Below are 11581 nucleotides of genomic sequence, written 5' to 3'. Positions count from 1 at the left end.
GACAGAGGATGAGATGGCTGGATGGCATCACCGACTCGACGGACATGAGTTTGAGTTAACTCCAGGAGATGGTGATGGATGGGGAGGCCTGGCGTGCTGCGATTCATGGGGTCACAAAGAGTTGGACACGACTGAGCTACTGAACTGAACTGAACTGAATTGAAGATCCTGAACCGGAGTCTCCTGCACTGCAGGCAGATTCTTTACCAACTGAGCTATCAGGGAAGCCTGACTGGGGGAAGATCCCCTGGAGAAGGGATAGGCTACACTCCCCAGTATTCTTGGGCTATCATTGTAGTTCAGCTGGTAAACAATCCAACTGCAATGTGGGAGACCTGGGTTCAATCCCTGGGTTGGGAAGATCCCAACTTTACAGTCCATGGAGTCACAAAGAGTTGGACATAACTAAGCAACTTTCACTCACTCAAGAACCTGAATTTTTGAAGTGTTTGGGACAGAAGAGTACTACATAAATATTTAGATTTAATTCCTGCCATCCCAGAAGTATGATGAGGTTTTACTTAGATCTGGATTTAAGTGACTTCAAATAAAATAAATATGTGCAATAGTTTTTGCAGATCTGTGAATTCTGTTTAATTCACACAGATGACTCCATTTAAAAAGCAATCATGCCAATAAAACTGGCTATGAAAGCAACCCGCATCCATGCTATAATGATAATTATCTTTCACATCTGCACAGCTTTGTACATTTGGTAAGGTGTTTTCATGTGTTATCTCATTTGATCCTCACAGGGTTAAGAGGGTTCAGTAGCTCTTAAACTGTTGAGAGTAGATGGTGCAGGAGCAAATGACTTATTGGAAGAGAGGATTTTCTCCCAGGTATCTGGTCATTAGTTATTTCCTTTGCTCAGCTGCATTCTCTCTCTCAGAATAGGAGGAAAATTTTATTCAACTCTTTCTTTAAAAACATCTGTGCAAAGTTGTCATTTCTCGGATGAATTTCACAGAACCCAATGAGGATGATTTCTTAAGAGGTTGCAATTTAGGCTGCCACCCAATGGTGGTAGTAAGTCATGGCCAAACCTTCTCATGATACAGAAAAACGGAACAAAACAAACACTCACAGGCACAGCGGCCAAAGGAAAAAAAAGATTATAACACTTTGCAATGCCTTCTTACTATCAGAAACAGGTATCTTTCTAAAGAAAAAAAGAGATTATAACACTTTGCAATGTCTTCTTACTATCAGAAACAGATATCTTGCTTAAAGTTAAAACTATTCAACAGACATAAAGTTTATTTAGACAGTATTTTTCTATTTCAAACTTTCAAAACCAAAGGATTTCACAGAAGTTGCCTGTAAGGAATGGGAATTAGGGGAACGAAGTAGGTAAGGTTTTCATTTCTCTACTTAGTGCATTTGTATATTTTTGTATTGGCTACAATAAAATGTATTACTTTTATAATACACTATATAAAAAACACTATAATTTGAAAACTAGTTTTTAATCAAAGGAATCTAATATCTAATTCAATTACTTTCCTCTTTATCACAAAACATCATTGCTGGTTCTCTTTTCAGGAACTGAAAAAAGAATACCTTCATTTCTTTAATAGTTCACTTCTGTCATGAAAAAGCCTGCCCTGGCTTGTCCATGTCCTCTAGGCCAGGAATTTCCAACTGTGGCAAGAACACCAGAGAAGGACTCAGAACAGCACCAGAATGAAAATTTCACTCTCCATCAACCTACACCATCTGGTGAGTGGACAAGGCTGAATGCGTTTGCCATACTTTTTCAGGCATACTCAGAGCAAACAGGTAGTAATCATCAAGGAGAGTGGGTGGGAGGCGGGGGTGGGGGTTGTTTCTTTTGTAAATTTCTAACAGGAAGTATTTCTCCAAAAGGGAAAAATGCATTTTAATGTCTGTAAAACTTACTACAAATAGTAAATAAAATAACAATAGCTACAAACACAACTTTCCTTTTAAGAAAAACAATGGGCTTTTTATTTTTGCAGTGTGGGACTCATATTCTTAAGAGTGACAGAGGGATATAAAACAGTAAAAGCCACTAATTTGGCTTGGTTCAAAGTCTCAGCAGCCTCCTTTTCAACTACCGGTTTTGACTTCTATAATTTTTTTCATGAGTAAGAATGGCATTGAAACATGTATATCATATATGAAACAAATCGCCAGTCCAGGTTCGATGCATGATACTGGATGCTTGGGGCTGGTGCACTGGGACGACCCAGAGGGATGGTATGGGGAGGGAGGAGGAAGGGGGGTTCAGGATGGGGAACACGTGTATACCTGTGGCGGATTCATGTTGATGTATGGCAAAACCAATACAATATTGTAAAGTAATTAACCTCCAATTAAAATAAATAAATTTATATATAAAAAAACAACTTGTCATATGTAAAGAGAAAACCATTTAGTCTCTCCAGCCCTCTGTTTAACTTTTCTTTTGTTCTTCTTATTATTAGTAAACACACAATTTTCCCTTGAAGAAAATAAACACCCATCTTAACTGTCTTGACTTCCACCACCATAACATGTTCCCCCAACAATTCATTTCCACATTCTTTTTCCCTCTGTGAAACCCCTCCGTCAAATAAATGTCTTCCAGGTTTAGACATGGTAGCTTCATATGCATAAATTTGATCATAGTTTTAAATATTTTGTCTTCTCAATTCCCATAGCAACTGGCTTCTTTAGAAACTTCCACAGAAAGTCCAAAGACATCATTATCTTTTAAATGAATGGAATATTTTGAATAGAATTAGTTCAGGAAAATAAGGTGGTTTGATTACCACATCCCTGGCCTTTCATTTCTCTTATTTTTTTTTCTTTTGTAAAATAAAATTTTAAATGTCAATTTCACTAGATAGAAATGGTTAGGTGTTCTGGGGCTTATCAGTTAGTTATTAAAGAATGTGTGTAATTTTCAAAGATGCTATCTCACCATTTTAAAGAACAGTTTTTCACTTACTGACTTGAGTAAGTATTTATTGAGTATACTAAGAATTGTTTGAAGCTGTGAAAGATTCAGGCAACTATAAAGCTCAGCAGTCCCCTCCGGTACCTGCAATCATTCAGAAAACTAAGATCATGGCATCTGGTTCCATCACTTCATGGGAAATAGATGGGGAAACAGTGGCTGACTTTATTTTTCTGGGCTCCAAAATCACTGCAGATGGTGATTGCAGCCATGAAATTAAAAGACGCTTACTCCTTGGAAGGAAAGTTATGACCAACCTAGACAGCATATTAAAAAGCAGAGACATTACTTTGCCAACAAAGGTCCATCTAGTCAAGGCTCTGGTTTTTCCAGTGGTCATGTGTGGATGTGAGAGTTGAACTATAAAGAAAGCTTAGTGCCGAAGAATTGATGCTTTTGAACTGTGGTGTTGGAGAAGACTCTTGAGAGTCCCTTAGACTGCAAGGAGATCCAACCAGTCCATCCTAAAGGAGATCAGTCCTGGGTGTTCATTGAAAGGACTGATGCTGAAGCTGAAACTCCAATACTTTGGCCACCTGATGCAAAGAGCTGACTCATTTGAAAAGACCCTGGTGCTGGGAAAAATTGAAGGCGGGAGGAGAAGGGGACGATAGAGGATGAGATAGCTGGATGGCATCACCGACTCGATGGACATGAGTCTGCGTGAACTCTGGGAGTTGGTGATGGACAGGGAGGCCTAGTGTGCCTGCAATCATGTTCAGTTCAGTTCAGTTCAGTCGCTCAGTCGTGTCCGATTCTTTGCGACCCTATGAATCGCAGCACACCAGGCCTCCCTGTCCATCACCATCTCCCGGAGTTCACTCAGACTCACGTCCATCAAGTCCGTGATGCCATCCAGCCATCTCATCCCCGGTCGTCCCCTTCTCCTCCTGCCCCCAATCCCTCCCAGCATCAGAGTCTTTTCCAATGAGTCAACTCTTCACATGAGGTGGCCAAAGTACTGGAGCTTCAGCTTTAGCATCATTCCTTCCAAAGAAATCCCAGGGCTGATCTTCAGAATGGACTGGTTGGATCTCCTTGCAGTCCAAGGGACTCTCAAGAGTCTTGTTAGGTGACAATAAAAAGCAGTGTGTAATTAAACACTGAAACTGTAAAACAGCCCTATCAGCAAAAAAGGAAAAAAGAAAAAGTCATCATTTTTGGTTGATTTGGTTGATGTAAGAGGAAGATGAAATTTGAATTGGGTTTTGAGAGATAGGCAGGATTTGAAAAGTTGAAAAAAGAGACAACATTATTCTGGGCATCATTCCAGAAATAGAAGGCAGTATGAATATTTACATGGAAGGTGAATATGAAATGTTTGGAGGCACAGCGAGTAGATCAGTCTGGCTAGAGGAAATGAAGTTGAGGCATACAGTTCAGTTCAGTTCAGTCGCTCAGTCATGTCAGATACAAGACAGGGCCAAAAAGGTAAGAGATAAGGCTAGAGGGCAGGTGTAGAAAGCCTTGTAATCAGTCTGGATTTTATGTAACAGATGATAGGATAAACTTGTTAAAACAGGAAATTAAAAGAAATTAGGGAGATTATCTTTTTTTCTTTTTCTGGCTGCACTGAGTCTTGACTGCATGCAGGCTTTCTCTAGTTGAGTCATGCAGGGGCTTTATGCCTGGGACAGGTGAGATCTTACTTCCTAGATGAGGGATCAAATACACATCCCTCCCATTGGAAGGCAGATTCTTGACCCCTGGACCACCAGGGAGTTCCCAGGAAGAGTAATCTAAAAGAACATTGGAGATTACTTAAGGGCTAGACTTTCTCCTTCTCTTTTTTTTCTTCTTCCATTTCCCTACTCCACTTTCAGTTAAAATTCAGTCTCTAAATACTTTTTATTGAATTATAATTAAAATAAATAAACTATTAGTTTCAAGTGTACAACATAATGATTTGGTATTTTTATTCATTATGAAATAACCAAAATAAAACCGGTTACCATCTATTACCATATAAAGTTGCTACAATATTATTGACAATATTCCCTACATGCACATTACATCTGCCTGGCTTATGAACATAGGGATACAAATGAACATAGGGATACAAGTATCTTTTTGAATCTGTATTTTCTCCAGATAAATACCTACTAGTGGAATTGTTGGATCATACAGCAGTTCTATTTTTAGTTTTTTTGAGGACTCTCTACAGTTTTCCACAGTGGCTGAACCAAGTTACATTCCCACCAACAGTGCACAAGCGTTCCCTTTTCTCCACATCCTCACCACCACTTGTTTCCTGTCTTTTTGAAAACAGCCAGTCTGTTAAGTATGAGGTATCCCATTGTGGTTTTGATTTGCATCCCCTCAGAGTGATGTTGAGCACCTTTTCATGTTTTTTGACCATATATTTGTCTTCTTTGGAAAAATGTCTACTCGGGTCCTCTGATTTTTTTAATGGAGTTGTTTGGGTATTTGATACTGTGGTGTATGAGTTCTTTATTTATTTTGGACATTGACTGCTTGTCAAATATATCATTTGCAACTATCTTCTTCCAATCCATGATTATCTTTTTGATCTGTTGGTGATTTCCTTCACTGTGCAAGTTTTTAACTTTGATACAGTCCCATTTGTTTATTTTTGCTTCTGTTTCCCTTGCCTGAGAGGATTGCTAATACTGGTGTCAAAAAGTTACTGCCTAGTTTTCCTCTAGGAGCTTAACAGTTTCAGGCCTTGCTTTTAAGACTTTATTCCATTTTGAGTTTATTTTATATATGGTGTAAGAAGTGATCCAGTTTCATTCTTTCTCATGTAGCTGCCCTATTTTCCCAACACCATTTATTGAAGAGACTATCTTTCCCCCATTATATACTTTAGGCTCCTTTGTCATAGATCAATTGACCATAACAGCATGGGTTTATTTCTATACTATTCTATCCTATCTTTCTATGTATACACTTTTGTGCCAGTACCATAATTTTGATTACTAGAACTTAGTAGCATGCTATAGTTTCAAGTCAAGTGTGATACTTTCAGCTTTTTCTTTTTCAAAATTGCTTTGGTTATTTGGGGCCATCTGTGGTTCAATACAAATGCTACCACTGTGTTCTAGTTCTGTGAAAAAAGCTATGCAAATTTTGAAAGGAACTGCATTGAATCTGTAGATTGCTTTGCGTAGTATAGGCATTTTAAGGATATTGATTCTTCCAGTCCATGAGCATCATATCTCATTTATTTGTGTTGTTTTCAAATTCTTTTGTCTTTGTCTTATAGTTTTCAAAAGTACAGATCTTTCAATTCTTTGGTTTAATTTATTCCTAGGTAATTTTCTTCTTGATGCAATTGTAAATGGGACTATTTCCTGCATTTCTTTCTCATAGTTTATTAGCATATAAAAATGTAACAAGTTTCTGCATATTAATTTTGTATCCTACAACTCTACTGAATTCATCTATTATTTCTAATAGTTTTTGGTAGTCAGTCAAAGTGGCTTCCCTGGTATCTCAGAAAGTAAAGAATCTGCCTGCAATACAGGAGACCGGGGTTCAATCCCTGGGTTGGGAAGATTCTTGCCTGGAGAATTCTATAGACAGAGGAGCCTGGCGGGCTACAGCCTATGGGTCGCAAACAGTCAGACACAACTGAGCAACTGTCACTTTTTTTACTTTCAGAGTGGTCTTAAGATGAACACAATTCTATTGTGCAATTCTGAAATGATGCCATTGTCCTGGTAAAACAGTTTAATAGCTTCACAGGAACTTTCAAAATTCTACTGACTTAACACATGACCTTTGAGATCTGGCCCTAGCTTGCCTCTCCACACTTGTCACTTACACAATTGCCATCATTGAAAAAAATTTCCATCAGAATTAAATACCTCCTTCATTCCTCCTGCCCCTTTCCCTTCGCTTAATTTATCTTGAGGTCTCAGCTTAGGTTTCCCTTTCCCAAGGAAGACTCTCCAAGCTCCTCAAATCCAGATTAGGTTTCCTGCAATAAGCCTTATCTCAATGACAGCATTTAAGACCTATATCCTTGTCTACAACATACCATTAGGAAGAGGTAGTTTCCCTACCACCTACCAAAGGGCCAAGAACATAAGACATATTTAAAAATATTTGTTGAAGAATGAAAAAGGCATACAGCAGAAAAAATAGGAGTCTATGATTGTTACTCATATAAAAGTAGTAAGATTTTGCAGCAATAGGGAAAACATTTTGTGAGAAATAATAGATCTGATGTGTGTGTCAGTTTCCCAACTGATGCTCTTTATTTGTCCTCCATGGCTGTGTCAAGGGAACTCTCTTCCTTCCTGCCTCAAATAGATACTTAACCTCAGCTTTGCTGTTTGGGCTATTACAACGATTATCTTTTCTTTGGGTTATACACCCAATTTCTCTTTAAAAAATTACCCTCCCCCATTGTGTATAGTCCTAAAGGGACTATAAATCGGGTCTTGCCCTCTCTTACCTAAGACTCAATGAGATTCTCTCCTTGACTATGAAAATTTGAAAATCCCACAGCAATCATCTGATGCTCTTTATTCCTGCAGTGACACTAATTCCCACTTCCTAGATACCTGCACTGCCCTGGTTTCCGTCCTTTTAACTTGCCCTTTCTTCCAGCCTTGTTATAAACTAATAGAAATGTCCTTCCAATAAATCCCCATTTTATTTAATAAGCCATGATCAATTTCTGGTACTTGCAAAAAAACAAAAGAACAAAAGCTAACAGAAAGAAATAAAAAGAAAGAAGAGAAGAGGGAGAGAGAGAGCATAAAAGAGAAAAGAAAAATACAATAGTAAAAGAAATTATACATAATTTTAAATTTTCTAGCAGACTCACTAAAAAAAAGAAACTGATGAAATTAATTTTAATGTTAGGTTTTATTTAGACCAATACATCCAAACTCTTATTTCAACATTTAATCAATACAAAAAATATAAATATTTTACTCTTGTTCCTTCCAAGTCTTTGAAATGTAGTATATATTTTACACTTATAGCACATTTCAACATAGACAGGCTAAAGTGAAATACAGTCCTGCCAAAATAATAAAATGTGTAAAACAGGAAAATATTTTACACTGCTATAGTTTTTAAATTTAAACAAATATTCCATTATGCAGTCACATTAGCCACATTTCAAGTGCTCATATTAATCATAGGTTTACTCTACTGGGCTGCATAGCCTTAGAAATGATCTGCTCCAAAAGTGAGGAGACTCAGGAACCTTTTCTTAATGGGTCTAGTAACTGGAAGTAATTGGAGGTTTTCACTTGTCCAGCAAATTCCATTATGAAAGGATTCAGAATTGTGTGAAAACCTATGAAAATACCTCTTCCCCCCAAATGATGTTTCTTTGGCTGTGTAACTAAAACAGGTTAACACATTATTGAGTGTGAAACCCATCCTCTGTATTTTACAGTTCAATAGCAGAGACAGATCAAGGAGTTATCTTCCCTGTCTGCAAGTTTAATTCAAAGTTAAAATTACATTATTACTCTTAAACCACTTTTCATTCATTACATTTTGATAGGTAGAGGCTTTGAGGATTTGTTTTAAATATAAGTATTTTCTATATCAAATAAAAATGCATAATTTTGAAGGTTGAGGAATTTGACTATTATCCCTCAGACAACAATATTCACTGTAAACTGTGGAGTAGGAGAGTGACCATGATGAAGCCAGTGTTTCAGGAAAAGGAATCAGAATCCAGTGTACAAATAGATTGGTAACAACAGAGATCCAGAGGGGAAGTGTAGAGCTTCTAGCTTCCTTAGCTGGTGTGCATATGCTCTTATTTCTTCAGGAATTGTTTCCCTCTTAAATCTGACAAGACATGTGCCTATATTTCAAGACAGTGTTCATAGTCAGCTATTTCCTGGATGCAGATGGCAGAATGGATCACTTCTTCACCGTGGCTCTCACAGCCTCTTTCAAAATCCTGAATAGAAACCAAATTAATAGAGGCAGAAAGTAGTATAGTTTGCTGGGAGGAGAGGGAATGAGTTTTTGTCCAATGAGTAGCATTTCAGTTCTGCAAGATAAGTTTTCTGTGGATGTATGGGAATTATGGTAGCACAAAACTAAATGACTAGAAGGCTTTTCCTCAGGCTAACTCCTCTCCCTTTCAGATCTCAAATGTCACACATTTAAGCAAACTTCCTTTTCCAGGCCAGAATTGTTTAGATGCCTTTTCTGTATCCTCTCATGAGTTCCACATTTTTCACGTTCGGCTCTTATTATAATTGTAATCGAGAACTAATTTGGTGTCATAAAAGAATAGTATGACCAGGTGGCTTAAGCCACAAAACTTTATTTTCTCACAGTTCTGAAGGCTCGAAGTTTGAGGTGAAGGTTTGGTTTCTCCTGAGACCTCTTCTGGGCTTCCCTGGTGGCTCAGAGGTTAAAACATCTGCCGGGAATGCGGGACACCTGGGTTCGATTCCTAGGTTGCGAAGATCCCCTGGTAGAAGGAAATGGCAACCCACTCCAGTACTCTTGCCTGGAGAATCCCATGGAGGGAGGAGCCTGGTAGGCTACAGTCCATGGGGTCACAAAGAGTCGGACACGACTGAGCGACTTCACCTTTCAAATGGCCACCTTCTTGCTGTGTCTTTCCTCTGTACATGCGCAATCCTGGTATCTTCCTGTGTATTCAAATTTCTTCTTATCAGGACACCAGTCAGATTGGATTGCCACCGACCCTAAGGGCCTCATTTTAATTTAATCACCTCCTTAAAGGTCCTGTTTCCAAACGCAGCCACCTTCTTTTAATCTTTTATTTTATATTGGAGTAGATTAATAACATTGGCATAGTTTCAGGTGAACAGTGAAGGGACTCAACTATACATATACATATATCCATTCTCCCCAAACTCCCCTCCCAACCAAGATACCACATAACAGAGCAGAGTTGCATGTGCTGTACAGTAGCTCTTTGCTGGTTAACCATTCTAAATCCAGCAGCGTGTACATGTCACCCCAAACTCCCTATCCCTTCCTCTTATCCTTCCCCCTGGCAACCATAAGTTCATTCTCTAAGTCATACAGCCACATTCTGAAACAAAATTCTGATGAAATTTGGAGGGACACAATTCCGCCCGTAACATGTGATTACCTCTACTATTCCCACTTGGTAACTCTATGATAACTCATCTTGTTCTCACTACAGGACTTTCACAGTTGCTATTCCCTCCTTTTGGTACACTCTACCTCCAATCTTTCATACAATTTGTTTTCCAACTTCCAGGCATAGGCACTATCATCTGACAAGAGCAATCCCAGATCAGCTTATCTAATGTCACCCTAAAAGTCCCTCTAACACATCATCCTTTTCTTTCTGCCATGGCTCTCACCAGATAGTCAGCTCCAGCAAAGACAGGTCATGTGATTTTATGCATCAGTGTAGCTCAGAGACGAACCCAGTGTTTCACACACAGACACGAATGAGTCAGTTTCTATACCCACTTACCATATTAAAATGACTTTTTTTTCTCCTCTAAGAAAACTTGCCAGGGAATGACTATGTTTTATTCAAGCGTCAGCTCTGTGATCAATCTTAGCTCTAACACTCACTAGCTGTGTAAACTGTTAAGTCCCTTAATTTCTGGGCCTCAGGTTCCCAAACAACATGAGGACCACAATACTTTAGAGTTTTTAGGAGGATCAACTAAAGCAATACACACTCCCAGGGGAAAAAATAAAATATAAAATTAAAAATAAAATTTTTTTAAAAATAAAAAATAAAAGACATGCGGTACCTGTAACTCATTATATAGTGCACGCTATCAGCCGAAGAGCTATCAGGATGGGTGTTTTTCAAAGTGTGGCAGCTATGAATGGCGTGAAAACTGTGTTTAGGTGGCAATGCGCAGCATTAAAACTATCATCTTGGCAAAGTTATTTTAACTCTTCTTATGAAAATAAGGTCATGTTCTCATGCTCATCCCTAAACTGGCCACTTTAGGTTTAAAGACGCACACTCCAGTCAACAGGTGGATTTGACACTGTAAAAGCCATTCGGCAGCCAGACTGTCTGGGTTTACCCCCACCTCCCTCACGTTGGCTTTGGGCTGGTTCTGGAACCTCCCTGTACCTCAGTTTATTCAACTGCAACAAAAGGATAATGACGGCCCCATGGGGTTATCAGAAAAATGAACTTATTACACGCATGGAGTGCCACAGGAAAACTCGCCAGCCACATTAGAAACACTTCAAAGAAACGGTCCAGGGGGAATGGTTGGTGTGGCCACTGTCTCAAAGGTCTCACCAGAGCAACTGGGTCGGCGACGCGCGGCAAGACGGGGTCCGTAAGGCGGGTGGCACGAGGCCGGTGCGCCGCCCTGAGGGGACCAATCGAAGCCCTCAGGGAAGGCCGACGGCGCCCAGGACTACGGCCTCCTGAGGCAGCGGCCGCTTTGGGTTCTCCCTCTCTCTCGGCGTCAAGTCGCTCTCACTCCTGCTGACAGCCGTGTTTACCATGGGCTTCTTCACGAAGAGAGCACCTCCTGAAGTAAATACTCTCTGAAGCGACGAGCAAAAAGCGCGGGCCAAGTCGACGCGCGAAAAACAGGGGCGGAGCCGACGTGGCGGGACGACGCACGCTACGTATGAGGGCGCCGACGCACACGCAGAATCGCGCATGCGCGGTGAGTCCAG

The sequence above is a fragment of the Capricornis sumatraensis genome, chromosome 20 (assembly GCF_032405125.1).
Source record: "Capricornis sumatraensis isolate serow.1 chromosome 20, serow.2, whole genome shotgun sequence".
In the NCBI taxonomy this organism is placed as follows: domain Eukaryota; kingdom Metazoa; phylum Chordata; class Mammalia; order Artiodactyla; family Bovidae; genus Capricornis; species Capricornis sumatraensis.
Note: the sequence above shows the minus strand (reverse complement) of the source record.